This window comes from Eucalyptus grandis, chromosome 8 (genome assembly GCF_016545825.1).
Source record: "Eucalyptus grandis isolate ANBG69807.140 chromosome 8, ASM1654582v1, whole genome shotgun sequence".
NCBI lineage: Eukaryota > Viridiplantae > Streptophyta > Magnoliopsida > Myrtales > Myrtaceae > Eucalyptus > Eucalyptus grandis.
Window position 1 is genome coordinate 428,207 of NC_052619.1, and position 14,503 is coordinate 442,709.

Below are 14,503 nucleotides of genomic sequence, written 5' to 3' on the forward strand. Positions count from 1 at the left end.
CTTTAGAAAGCTCTCTTAACGTACAACAACAACCCCAACTCAACCGCCCCAAAACAGCACCGGAAATAACAAAAAAAAGAGACTCGAAGCCACTGTTCGCTACAGTACCAGATTGCGCCTCCAACTTCAAAATTCCGTTCCGAACAAACCGCAAGCTCAAATCACGATCCGAAAGATGCTATAGCTTCACAACATCCCAAAGTACCATTTCTAAAAAAAATTACAGCTTAGCGACTCAAAAATTGGGCTTCGCCACACAAATACCCAAGAAATCCGAATTTCGAGCCCTAATTGCGGCAATTGCTTCAAGCAAGTGATTAAAGGCTTCAATTTCTTACCGGCCTTGCAAAACACACTTGAGTCAGCTTGATGAGGCGTCCGGGTCACGGCGCGCCAAAATTTTTCCCTTTTTTTTTCCTTTTTCCTTTCTCTTCTTTCTCTCTTCTCCCCTGTTTTGCGTTTCCCCTGCTTCTGCCCGTGCTCTTCTCTTTCTCTCCCTCTTTCTCTCTTTTTAAAGCCCAGCCGAAGGTTCCACGGTTCTCTTCAGCCTCCTTTTTTTTTGACTTTTCAAACTCTTTCTTTTTCTTTTATTTTCTTTTCTTGTTTTAAAGCCCATATATTACAGTTGCTCGGACAGATTCTCTCCCGACTCGATGACATCGACTGTGTATAAAAGTCACGTATGGTCTGAGGCCGATCCTTGTTATATAAAAAGATCTTTTGCCGAGACAATCCTTGGAATGGCAGTTGCTTGCGGTGCCATTATTGATGATGAGAGCTCATTCACCCCGTGATAGTTGAACCGTTTGTTGAACTTGGGCTACACATGTTCTTTTATCTCGAAACCAAAGAGGGACATGGCCTCTTTTATTTCGAGTGAACCCACCAAAATCCCCCATCATTTCCTTGCCCCTTCGATGGATCGCCCCAAGTATGTCGTTCTTTACGTATGAATTACGAAAGAAATTCAATTTTTCTTCCATTTTTAATCAGGGAATCCTTCCCCCAAGCGTTTAATTGGCCATTTAACGATCTAACGGCGTCTATCACTTATCAATCTTTCTAAAACAAGCCATTATTGCAGTTAAGCAGAGAGAGTCGCATTACCGACTGGTCAATTTTCATATCGATTGCCTTGCTTAAAATTGCGAATCATGATTTCTTGAGGGAATCACTAAGAGTATCGTTCATGTTCTTGCCGTATAAACATACGTGGATTTCAGGGAGAATGGACAAAACCTATCGTATAATGTGACAAATAAAGTGGACACTTCGCCGCTTCCATCAAGTGATATATTCGATCGGCAAGAAAGATTTGGGGAATGGCAACAGCATAATAAAAATGACATCATGGCTTTTGGAAGCGAGTATATGGATTACTATATACTGTAGGAAGGAAAAGACATTGGCTTCGGTCCATCTTGTACATTTCGATAGAGAACGGAAGCAAAACACCACTATTGACTAGGACAGTCTAGCGCACGCAAGCAACTTTCTGCACGCCTCATCATTGATTTGATTTGTGAAAAACAATGTAGGATTTTGGGAAGATGTCTATAGTCGTTGCTACCCTGCCTAAAGGTTGGGCTTGAGGGTGATTGGATTTAGAAATAATGTCGAGCTAGAATGAATAGTCCTTACATTTGAGGTGCTCACCCTCTTTTGGCATGAATTCATCCAAATCTTTACCTCTCGTGACATTGAGAAATTCAATTTGGATCTAAGATATGAGATTCCATGCTAGGAGTTGCCATCAATTTGTTGGGCCAACTAAGAGTCAGGTGAGACGCAAGAAGATGTCCCAATTCTTACAAACCAGAGATTTTATTGGAGACTTGGTTATGCCAATGATCTAAATAGCATCCTTTCCATAGCAAAACTCGTTTTGTTTTCCTACTAAGTGACTCTCTCTCTCTCTCTCTCTCTCTCTCTCTCTATTACATGAGGGAAAGACTTATATCATTTTTAATGAAAGTCACCCATCAAACAATATAAAGCACAAAATAAAGACGACAAAAGTAAAATACGAGCAAATAAACCTAATACGAGTAAGACAAAAAATATACATGACTTTGTTATTAAAATCCGGGATATGAACCCTATGAGCTCACATTAAAACCTCACATAACTCAAACACAACAAAAGAACAAAGAAATATAAAAACTAGTAAAGTTAACTGATAAAATTCAGGAAAAAAATTATACACCACCTCACTATTAAACCCAAGACATGAGCCCGGTGAGCTAGATCTAAAATCGAGCTGACATCTAATTCTAAACCAGAGAGAAGTGCTTGACTGAAAAAGTAATCACAAAACATAATCCTATTATAAATGCAAATGAGGTTTTTTTATCGTTTTCTTCTTATTTTATTTTTATCTTTATGTCCATTTCATCTAAAGGAAGCACATCCTAAAAATTTCAATTTATTTCAGTTGCAAGAAAGATGACTTCCTAAGCTAATTGGATTTAAATCAAATGAAATCGAATTAAAACCATTTCTAAGATGCAATTACCTAGCTAAGACCTGCACTCTCCTTTTTCATCTCCTTTTTATTTTCGTTATTATTATTTTTTTTTTATAATTCATTATTTCTTTCTTTCTCCTCTTTTGGTCCTTCCTTCACCTAAGCCGCACAAAGTCTCGTCTAAATTTCTATTCTCTCTTTCGTTCCTTCCTTGTACCCTCAATGTCATTTTTCACCTTCACTCATGAAGCATAACATATTCGCTGAATGATCCTATTCTCTGCTCATGTCCATTAGTTGCAGCCATTAGCAAGACTTCACTTGAACAAGAAGCATTCCAACGTCAGCAAATGAGTTCATGCAGGGGATTCATTGACTTCTAAAATCCACAATCAGATCAGAGCAAAGTAATCGAACAAAGCATAATCAGTTGAGAAAGAATACAAACATGGCCGGCGAGCAGGAGATTCAGACCAGTGGAGTCAGCTTTACAAGATATTCGGTCACACAACACAATCTATAGCAAACGTGCTTTTAATTATCCAGATTATCATAAATTGACACATAGCAGAAAGTGACTTGTATGAACTTGAACCGAGACTAACATGTGAAATAAGCAAGGATCAAGTAGGTTGAATGAAGGTCTCAGCTATGGGCCAAATTAGCATGATTCGATTATAGAGTAATTGAACCGAGCCTGTACATCGTTAGTTTAAATGTGCAGTAGTCAAACTATAATTAAGGAGTGAGAGCGTTTCTTAAACTTAAGCACTGATTCGTTCAGGCATTTTATCAAACAAACTGCTATCGATTCAACCGAGAGGTATAAATGCAACACTGAAGCATCGGACAACCAAATCAGACTACGTTCAGACCATTAAAAAAAGCTATAATCAGGGACAAATTTCACGCGAGCCTCAACAACATTACTTGGACTAAAAAATTCAGCAAAACAAAGCAAAGAGGTTAATTTTAGTCCATTAGGTGTGATATCCTTAGATCAACTCATTGACGTATAGTCTGCTTTGGCTTGTTCCGGGCCAAGCATCACATTTTTGATCTTTTAATGTATAAATGGGCACCTTTCCACGAGGCTACCTTCCCTAAAAATGCTTTCATCTGAACACACTTAACTTTGGAGTTTTAAAACAAAGTATTACTATTATGTCTAGAGGTGCCTCCATGTGTTAATCCTAGTTTTCATATTCATATATATATCAAAATCACTCCCCCCATGTTTAGTGTGCCTCCTTACCCCCTTTGCTATCATATAAGCTTATCAAGAGCCACTCCTTGTCGAGACTCTCTAGCCCTGACGACCACACCCCGCCCTCATCAGGCCAAGTTGTTACATTAAGGGAAATATACACATAATCTTAAGAGATTTAGAGAATCACAAGACATATAAAAGATATTGCAAATTGTATTACAATTATATTTAACTATTGGAATTGAATATTTAGAGACTAATGACGTTCTAAACTTGTAATGTTATTCTAAATAAAATCTTACAATTTGATTAAGATACAACCATCTGTATCAAATCAGTAAGATTATTTTTCACCATTATTGCAATGGCAAATGCATCATGTGCATAAATCAAGAACGTTGGAGACAAATTCTTGGATGTTCTTTTCGGAACTACCTCCTTCGTCAATGGCCCATTTGGCCATTTCTTTCCAACCCAAGGAGTTTTCTCTGATCTCTTTCCCTCTCCCTCCTCCCTCCATGATCTCGTTCACGCAACTCTCGATCTCTTCCCCAGTCACAACCCCTCACTTGTTAGCCCTGACCCTGAGGCCAACCTTCCAAACCTCCACAATAAACGAGGCATTGGTCGGCTGGTCCGCCCACTGAGGCATTGCCACCATTGGGACTCCCAAGCTCAGTGCCTCGAGGGTAGAGTTCCACCCGCAGTGGGTCATGAAGCAATCGACAGAGCCATGGCTCAACACTTGGAGCTGATTGCACCACCTCACCACCAAACCCTTCTTGTCATCATCTAACCCTAGCTCTTGCAAGAAGTTACATGGGAGCTTTTATTGAATATCAGAATCTCACAGCTTTGATAACACTCTCACAAGAGAAGCTCTTTAAGGAAGGAGATGAATATACTACTTGCTAAAAAAAAGAAACTTTTCACTCTCTATTTTGAAATGATTACAAGACTCGTTTATATATAAGCTTAAAGCACGACTCTTGACATTCCTTAGATATATGAAAAGACATGTCTAAATAAATAATAATAAAGACAACATGTCTAAATAAATAGTAATAAAGACACTTTAATATGTGTGCCGAAACGGCTTCTGTTAGAAACTGAATAGCATTTCGACCAAAACACGAAGAGTCACGAGAGATAGGTAGTGATATATTTAGTACTCCCCCTCACCGACTACTCTCTTTAAGGATAGTCCTTGTGACCATACCAAGCTAAGCTCGAAACTCTTCAAACTTTGTAGCTCCAAGATCTTTGGTGAAGATATCAACAACTTGATCACCTGTCTTGATGTACTTCATCTTGATCTCACCCTCCAACACTTTCTCTCGCGGAAAGTGATAATGGACTTCCACATGCTTAATCCTAGCATGGAAAACTAGATTCTTTGCCAAGCTTGTAGTGGATAGATTATCACAATACAATATTGTCGAATAACCTATTGACTAATGAAGATCATCCAATAACTACACTAGCCACATGCTCTCCTGAGCTGCCATTACTACTGCTTTATATTTAGATTTTGTTGTAGACAAAGACACAGTCGACTGTCTATTACTGCACCAAGATACTACTGCTGATCTAAGATTAAACGAGTATCAAGTAGTTGATCGTCGTGTGTGTTGATCTCCAGCATAGTCAGCATCACAATGACCGACCAACTCACTCGATGATCCCTTTTTATACAAACGCCCAAAAATCAAAAGTCTTCTTTACATGCCTCAGGATACACTTGGCTACATCCAAGTGAGGCTTCCTTGGCTTCTCCATGAATCAACTCACTACTCCCACTGCAAAAGAGATGTCAGGCCGAGTTATGGTAAGGTAAATTAGATTGCCTACTAGTTGCCTATACATAGTCAAATCTTCTAGCTCTCGACCTTCTTCAGCACATAGCTTTGTGTTCCCATCCAACAGAGTAGATATAGGTTTGCAATCAAGTATTCTGAATTTTTTCAAGAGGTCTTGTGGATACTTTTGTTGACATAAGAATAATCCTTCCTTTGTCCTATCAATCTTGAGCCCCAGAAAGTGTTTTAGTTCTCCAAGCTCCTTCATCAAAACCACACAGAGAGGTTGGCTTTAATTCGACATATCTCATCTTTATCATCTCTAGTAATGATGAGATCATCCACATAAACCAGCACAGCTGCAACCTTTCCATCTTCTACCTTCACGAACAAGCTCGAGTCTGTTGGAGCTACATTATAATCGTTCTTCAACAAGAATTCTGAAATTTTTCCATTCCATGCTCTCGGGGCTTGCTTCAAGCCATACAATGCTTTCTTTAGCTTACAGACATATTCTTGATGAATTTTGCTCTTGAAGCCATCCAGTTGCTCCATGTATATCTCTTGCTTGAGTTCTCCATGCAGGAAAGCATTCTTCACATCCATCTACCACACATTCCATGACTTGCTTGCCGCAAGTGCTAATAGAACTCGAACAGTGGTAACCTTTGCCACCGGGCTAAAGGTCTTAATAATTAACCCCATATTTTTGCGAAAATCCTCAAGCTAGTAGATGTGCTTTATACCTCTCAATTGACCCGTCTGGCCGAGTTTTAAGTTTATAAACCTATTTGCAAGAAATAAGACGTACCTCTTTAGGTTTTGGTACCAAGTTCCATGTCTCATTCTTCTTTAGTGCGAGGATTTGTTCTTCCATGGCTTTCCTCCATTCTGTACTCTTCGAGGCTTCTTATGTCAAAGGCTCAACCATGCCAACATCTTCAGTCAATGATGCATTGGCATACTTGGGGTTCGGCTTCCTTTGCCTTGTCGATCTCCGAAGTTGAGGCTCCTTCTCTTCAAGTTCTTCAACCTGACTTGGTCAAAGTTCTTCTATCGACCTTGGATGCTCACTAGATGAACTTGTCAATCTTGGTGATTGTGCTTCGACATCTTTTTCAACAAACTGATTCTCATTAAATTCTTTCAACCTTTCTTCAACCTCTTTGTCGAAATGCTGTGAATTTGGCAATTCGACTACTTGAGGTGACCACAAAGACGACACTTCATCGAACACCACATTCCTTGAAGTATATCACCTCCCTATTATAGGGTCGCAACACTTCCACCCTTTTCGTTGATCATCATATCCCACGAATATGCAGCGGACCACCTTCTTGTCGAATTTGCTGCAAAGATGATCAGGCACAATTGCATAACATACACATCCGAAAACTCTAAAGTGACTTACCATAGGCTTGTGATTCCATAGCTTCTCATATGGTGACATAAAACCAAACCTTGCTTGAGGTAGCCTGTTAGTCACGTGAGCCGCCGTCTTCATACATTCAACCCGGAACCTCGATGGAACATTCTTTGCGTTCAACATACTCCTGCATGTCTCAGCTAGATGTCGATTCTTCTTTCGGCAACACCGTTTTGCTGAGGCATATACGGACAAGTATACTGTCGATGTATCTTGTACTCTTGCAAATACTTCGTAAACTCGTAGGAAGTGTACTCTTTCCCATTATCGGTGCGTAGGCAATGAATTTTTCTACCTACTTCACTTTCAACCTTCTCCTTAAACACCTTAAATTTAATAAACGCCTCAGATTTTTCCTTCATGAAATCAACCTAGACGTACCTGGAGAAGTCGTTGATGAAAGTGATCATATACTCGAATCCACTAACATATTGCTGCTTCACTGGACCAAACACATCCGAATGAACGAGCTCGAAAGGGATTCGAGCTTTGAACGACGATTCCTCATACGGAAGTTGATGTGCCTTCCCGTACTGGCACCCAGCACAAACCACATTTTCTTATACTTCCAACTGGGGAAGACCCCTCAGCATGTTCTTTTGCATCATCACCTTCAACTTGTGATAACTTACATGCCCAAGCCGTGCATGCCATAAATTGGGTGTATCATTCCTTCGAGTTTTGTTTACATATGCCGTTTGAGCAGACATCACGTAAACGGACTCCAACCGACGTCCCTCCATGATTGGTCGACCGATCGGCTTCAAACTTCGGTACACCTTAATGTCTCATGGACCGAACACCACATAATTACCCGAGTCTATGAGCTGGGACACAAACAATAAATTCTTATTCATTCCTAGCACATGATATACACTTTTCAATTCAACTTGCTGTGAATTGAACCGAGGAGTTATCATTATCTTGCCGATATGAGTAATCGGCAACCTTGAGCAGTCTATAGTAATAACAACACGTCCTCCGATATAATTAAGCATGTTTGATAGTTTGCCTTGATCTCCAGTCATATGACTCGAACACCCTAAATCAACAATCTAGTCATAATCATAATTAATCGACTTTTCACTTATAGATATCAATGACATCGCATTGTTTAACTCAATTGCAGAAGAGGCAGCAAACCCATTTGACACCACTATTACAATAGGCGTTTGGAAATCCCATTCCTTATCTTCATCAAAATCATTCATCTTCGATGATGCTTCGATATTTCCTTCAACTTTCTTCGCTCAACAATCTCTAGCAAAGTGGCCCTCCTTGCTGCAGACGCAACATCGTCCATTACGTCTTTGGCCATCGCATCACTCAGCTCCCCGGTCGAAGGCTCGACTCTCCTGGACGCTTTTGCCATCCTTCATGAGCTGGTTGCTTTTGCCATTCGACATGGCTTTTCCTGGACTTGCCATCTTTATTGTTAGCACCGGTTTGCCTTTGGCCTTTGAACCCTCTTTTATCATTGAAGATGGCACTTTCTTCTTTCTTAACCAAAACCTCAGACATTTGACTATCTAAAGTCTCTTGGTTAGCTAGAATATTCTCCAAATTGGTCAACATTGGTTGAGTTGCCCATCCACAAGTAGCCATAATAATACCATTATATTCCGGCTTTAACCCGTGAATAATAATTCTTCTCATTATTGTTTCTGAGATGGCATTTGTGGGATCCAACTTTGAAATTTCTTCACAAATAGATTTAACTTTGGAGAAATATTGACTCACCGTCATATTTTGTTGTGACATAGATAGCAACTCGTTCTCCAGCCTTTGTAGCTTGGCATCATTCGACCTTGCGAATAACACTGCCAAGTTATCCCACGCCTCCCTGAGAGTTTGTGCACTCCTAATATGCAGCAATAAATCATCTTTGATAGTTACAGCAAGAGCATAAAGAGCCTTAACCGCTTTTATCTTCCATCTCCTCTATGCATCATTGTCTCTGGGTGCTGTGGTGTTGATGCCGCCAATAATATCCCACAAATCCTAACCTAGCAAATAAAATTGCATCCAGACACTCTAATTATTGTACTTGGAGTTGTTGAGCTTCTCAATGCCATTCGTCAAATTTCAAATATCTACCATTTGACTTGAAATAATGCCCAGCACTACTCCAAAAAACCTTGATACTTGACCAATCGATCACAATCCCTAACAGTACATCGGCAGAACTTTGACATATTCCAGTCCTCGACCGCCTGCACACGAACAATGGTCCTTGACCACCGTCTTCATGAACTATGCTCTAGAAGACTAAACTCACAATCCCTGACAACCGTGCTTTCGGTCCCATATAACCTTGCTCTGATACCAATTATTGAATATCAGAGCTGTTAACACTCTCACAAGAGAAGCTCTTTAAGGAAGGAGATGAATATACTACTTGCTGGAAAAAAAAAAACTTTTCACTCTCTATTTTGAAACATTTACAAGACTTGTTTATATATAGGCTTAAAGCACAATTCTTGACATTTCTTAGATATATGAATAAACATGTCTAAACAAATAGTAATAAAGACAACATGTTTGAATAAATAGTAATAAAGACACTTTAATATGTGTGCCAAAACGGCTTCCGTTGGAAACTAAATAGCCTTTCAACCAAAACACGAAAAGTCACGAGAGATAGGCAGCGATATATTCAATAACTTCTTCTCTTCAAACTCTCTCTCCACCCACAGGAAGTGGCTCTTCATCGACCTGAGCCCGCTCGCGAGCTCTTTCATCTGGTCCTCTCTGAGAGACGCCAAACTTCCGAACGATACGTAGACGGTGGAACAAGGCAGCTTCAAGTTCAGCCACCGGAGGCAAGCTTCTGCTTTGGGCTTGAAGAGGCTAAGCCCGCAGTCTGCGTCGTCCTCGAGTCTCTTGTCCAAGTATAATGAAGGTATTGTGGGTCCCACTATCAGCATCGGCCATTAGTTCCCCATCCAATTCACCATCTGGGATCCAATCAACAAATTAATTTACAGTTACGTACAGACCTTCCTATTCTCTTATTACTTGCATCCTTTGCACTATCTGTGCCCCATTTATCACATTTGGTCATCCTAAGTACATCAATGTTCAAGTAATACTTAGTTATTCACCTTATTACAATACTTCCAAATCCTCATGAACTTTCCATTCTTCTTGACTTGTTCACCCTTTTATCAATGTCCATCAAGCTTTATTGATCTTCTTAATTTGTACTTCAGATTCCATCATGGTGGTTAAGCGTCCTTTACATCAATGTTATTAGAAAATAAAACAATATCTGCATCTATAATATAAACATGAAAGGTAGAAGGTTTTGTCAACTTTAAAATATCACATAAGGCTTTTCTAATCAGAAGACATGCAATTAAGCCAAAAAATAAATCAAAATATAGTTAAATGAGATAGAAATTATGAATTTTTACCTAGTAAATGCCAAGGATAGTGGCAGCATTTATACTAGGGACGATGGTCAAAACTCCTTGGTTCCTCATAATTTTGGCCGTGAATTCTGCACCAGTTTGCTTTGTTTTCAACACATTCTGTTGCTCACTAATCGCACACAATTCCCTCAAGAATCACTCTTGAAATTCACATCTCTTTCTCCTCCAAGTTTTGGGTTTCCCTTTGTTTTCACCATGTTTTCTCTCGACTCAAGCTTCTATTGGCTTGTGGAAGTGTAACTTTCTATATGTGTATGTATGCGTGGTACAAAACTTTGGCAAGAGGTCAAGCGAAGGAGCAACATAGGCAAGAAAGGGAAATTGTGTTTAACAACGTAAGTGTATTATAAGAATGCGAATTTTGGTCTTATGCGTACATCATTAAGACTGAGCACTCTTGCAATAAAAATTTTGGCAAGAGATTAAGCAAAGGAGAAACAAAGGCAAGGTGGGGAAATTGTGTTTTATAGCTTAGGTGTATTACAAGAATGGAATTGTTTATCTCAAGCGTACTTCATCAAGATTGAGCGTTGTTGCCTATGTATAAGCTCTAATCCACCGCTATAGTACAGAAGGAGTCCTCTTTAAGAGCTCAACGTGGACCAATCTCCAATTACAAGCTTTAACTACTTTCAAATGAATTTCAACCACACATTTCACCTAACACTAAGGGGACTTCAATGCCACAAACATCAACTATCATTTATAGATATATAGTCTTGGATAAATTAGAAAAGTAGAGAGAAAGAGACGATGGTTCTTCAATACTCCCCCTCACCGACTACTCTTTGTAATGTAGACTGTCCAATCACACCAACTTTCCTTGAAACTCCTCAGACTTTGCAACTCCAAGCTTTTTAATGAAGACGTCTCGACTTGATAATTTGTCTTGGTGTACAACATCTTTATCACACTAGTATTACATTTTCCCACAAAAAGTGATGGTGTATTTCTACATGCTTGGTCCTTGATGGATAATTGGATTATTTGCCAAGCTTATGGCTGATAGATTGTCACAATATAACCATGTCGAGCAGTTCATCAATTGTTGATCTCAAGCATACATGATCAAAATTAAGCACTCTTGCCAATATATAGGCTCTTTTACACTGCCATAGTACAAAAAAGTGCTCTTTAAGAGTTCAACATGGACTATTCTCCAATTACAAGCTTCAACTACTCTAAAATAATTTTCAACCACACATCTCAACTAACATTAAGAGGACTTCTACATCACAAGCATCATAGTTTTGATCTTTTGATGTATAAATGGGCACCTTTCCACAAGGTCACCTTCCCTAAAAATGCACTCATCTAAACACACCTAACTTTGGAGTTTTAAAACAAAGTATTACTATTACATCTAAAGGTGCCTCCATGTGTTAATCCTAGTTTTCATATTCATATATTTATCAAAATCACTCTCCCCATGTTCAGTATACCTCCTTACCCCTTTTACTATCCTATAAGCCTATCAGAAGACACTCCTTGTCGAGACTCTCTAGCCTCGACGACTACTCCCCGCCCTCATCAAGCCAAGTTGTTACATTAAGGGAAATATACACATAATCTTAAGAGATTTGGAGAATCACAAGACATATAAAAGATATTGCAATTGTATTATAATTATATTTAACTAGTGGAATTGAATATTTAGAGACTAATGACGTTCTAAACTTGCAATGTTATTCTAAATAAAATCTTACAATTCGATTAAGATACAACCATCTGTATCAAATCAGTGAGATTATTTTTCACCATTATTGCAGGGGCAAATGCATCATGTGCATAAATCAAGAACGTTGGAGACAAATTCTTGGATGTTCTTTTCGGAACTACCTCCTTCGTCAATGGCTCGTTTGGCCAATTCTTTCCAACCCAAGGAGTTTTCTCTGATCTCTTTCCCTCTCTCTCCTCCCTCCATGATCTCGTTCACGCAACTCTCGATCTCTTCCCCAGTCACAACCCCTCGCTCGTTGGCCCTGACCCTGAGGCCGACCTTCCAAACCTCCACGATAAAAGTGGCATTGGTCGGCTGGTCCGTCCACTGGGGCATCACCACCATGGGGACTCCCAAGCTCAGCGCCTCGAGGGTAGAGTTCCAACCGCAATGGGTCATGAAGCAACCGACCGAGACGTGGCTCAGCACTTGGAGCTGATTGGACCACCTCACCACCAAACCCTTCTTGTCATCATCTAACCCTAGCTCTTGCAAGAAGTTACGTGGGAGCTTCTTCTCTTCAGACTCTCTCACCACCCACAGGAAGTGGCTCTTCATCGACCTGAGTCCGCTCGCGAGCTCTTCCATCTGGTCCTCTCCGAGAGACGCCAAGCTTCCGAACGATACGTAGACGGTGGAACAGGGCGGCTTCGAGTCCAGCCACCGGAGGCAAGCTTCTGCTTCGGGCTTGAAGAGGCTAAGCCCGTAGCCTGTGTCGTCTTCGAGTCTCTTGTCCATGTATACGGAAGGTATTGTGGGTCCGACGGTCATCATCGACCATTGATTCCCCATCCAATTCACCAGCTGGGATTCAATGCACAAATCATTTAAGTTGCGTACATGGCACTAATTCCCTAGCGGCACGTGAAAATGCTCCATTTGACTTATACTAGCATCCCTTTTACCCAAAGACAGAAGTTACATTCCACGCAATAAAATATTCATGAAGAGATTGCCTCTCGTGTCATCAATTTTTGTGGCCAATCTCGTGTCATGAATTTGAAAGCAAATATATTTGTTATTCTAGAAATTAGATTAATTTCAAGCGCGTCGTATATGCGCATGAGCTCAAAAAAATCTCTTATTTTTTCTCCGTAACAGCTCTTAATGAAATTCGTATTCAAAAAGCTGTATCTTTTAATTTATTGTAGTACCAAAAGTGGATAAGAACGTGGAAAATATGTGCCGAACATGGCCACTGGCCTCTCGTTATGAATTTTTTTGCAGTTGAACTTTTTTTTCCGTCAAATCATTGATTATATAAATATTTAAGTCGTGGCAATTAATGAATTACTTCTGGACTCTTATCGAGCGCACTTAACAAGGGTCATCCACAAAACCTTCTCAAAAGTCTTTCTAGTCATATGTTCACTAAGGTGATTTGGAGCTACTTACCTCCTCCTCGAGCTCAGTAAAAGTATTGAACAAAAGCCACTTCGCTTTCCGGAAATTGGAGAACTGTCCGAGAACGATGTCAGTACGCCGGGATATTTATGGACATCGGCAACAAATGAAGGAAAATCGTTCAGCCCTAAAACCGACATCACCGGAGGGTCACATAGAACACGCCCTTGTCCATCGACAGCATCTAGTGGGAGCTTCACTGTTCCTTGGTGAACCAAGTAATAGATACAACTGACGACGCAGGACTGAGTGAAGAACGAAGCTCCATGCATTCCATGTTCTATTGCCACGTCTAGAGCCCAGCTGTCAAAGGAATCGTAAATAAGAACTTTAGCCGGATTCTCCTGACAAGATTGGTGTTTCTGAATGAAATCGCTCAGGCTCTGAGAAACGGAGAGTCGGAAGTGTTCGAGATACTCCTTAGTGCTCAGCTTGTCTGCTTCGACGGTGTCGAACCCATCGGAGATGTATTCGACCTGGATGGAGCTCGCGTTTACCAGATTGAGGGACTTCTTGGTGGAGATGGGGATTAGGAAGGTGACTTTGAGACCCTTTGAGGCCAACCGTTTGGAGAATTGGAGCATTGGGTTTATGTGGCCTTGCACTGGGTGGGCTAGGACTAGAACGTGAATGTCCTTAGCCGGATACATGGTAGGCTGTCTGTTGCTCGGACAGATTCCCTCTCGACTCGATGACATCAACTGTTTATAAAAGTCACGTATGGTCTGAGGCCGATCCTTGTTATATAAAAAGATCTTTTGCCGAGACAGTCCTTGGAATGGTAGTTGCTTGCGGTGGCGTTATTGATGATGGGAGCTCATTCACCACGTGATAGTTGAACCGTTTGTTGAACTTGGGATACACATCTTCTTTTATCTCGAAACGAAAGAGGGACAGGACCTCTTTTAATTCGAGTGACCCCACCAACGTCCCCCATCATCTCCTTGCCCCTTCGTTGGATCGCCCCAAGTATGTCGTTCTTTGCATATGAATTACAAAAGAAATTCAATTTTTCTTCCATTTCTAATCAGGGAATCCTTCCC

The 14,503-nt window shown here is 40.4% G+C and overlaps 2 pseudogenes; both read right to left on the reverse strand.

The window, feature by feature from the left end:
• Positions 1–3,897: 3,897 nt before the first annotated feature.
• On the reverse strand, positions 3,898–9,899 carry LOC104456182 (annotated as a pseudogene).
• A 2,044-nt stretch (positions 9,900–11,943) lies between these two features.
• Positions 11,944–14,170, reverse strand: LOC104430891 (annotated as a pseudogene).
• Positions 14,171–14,503: the final 333 nt, after the last annotated feature.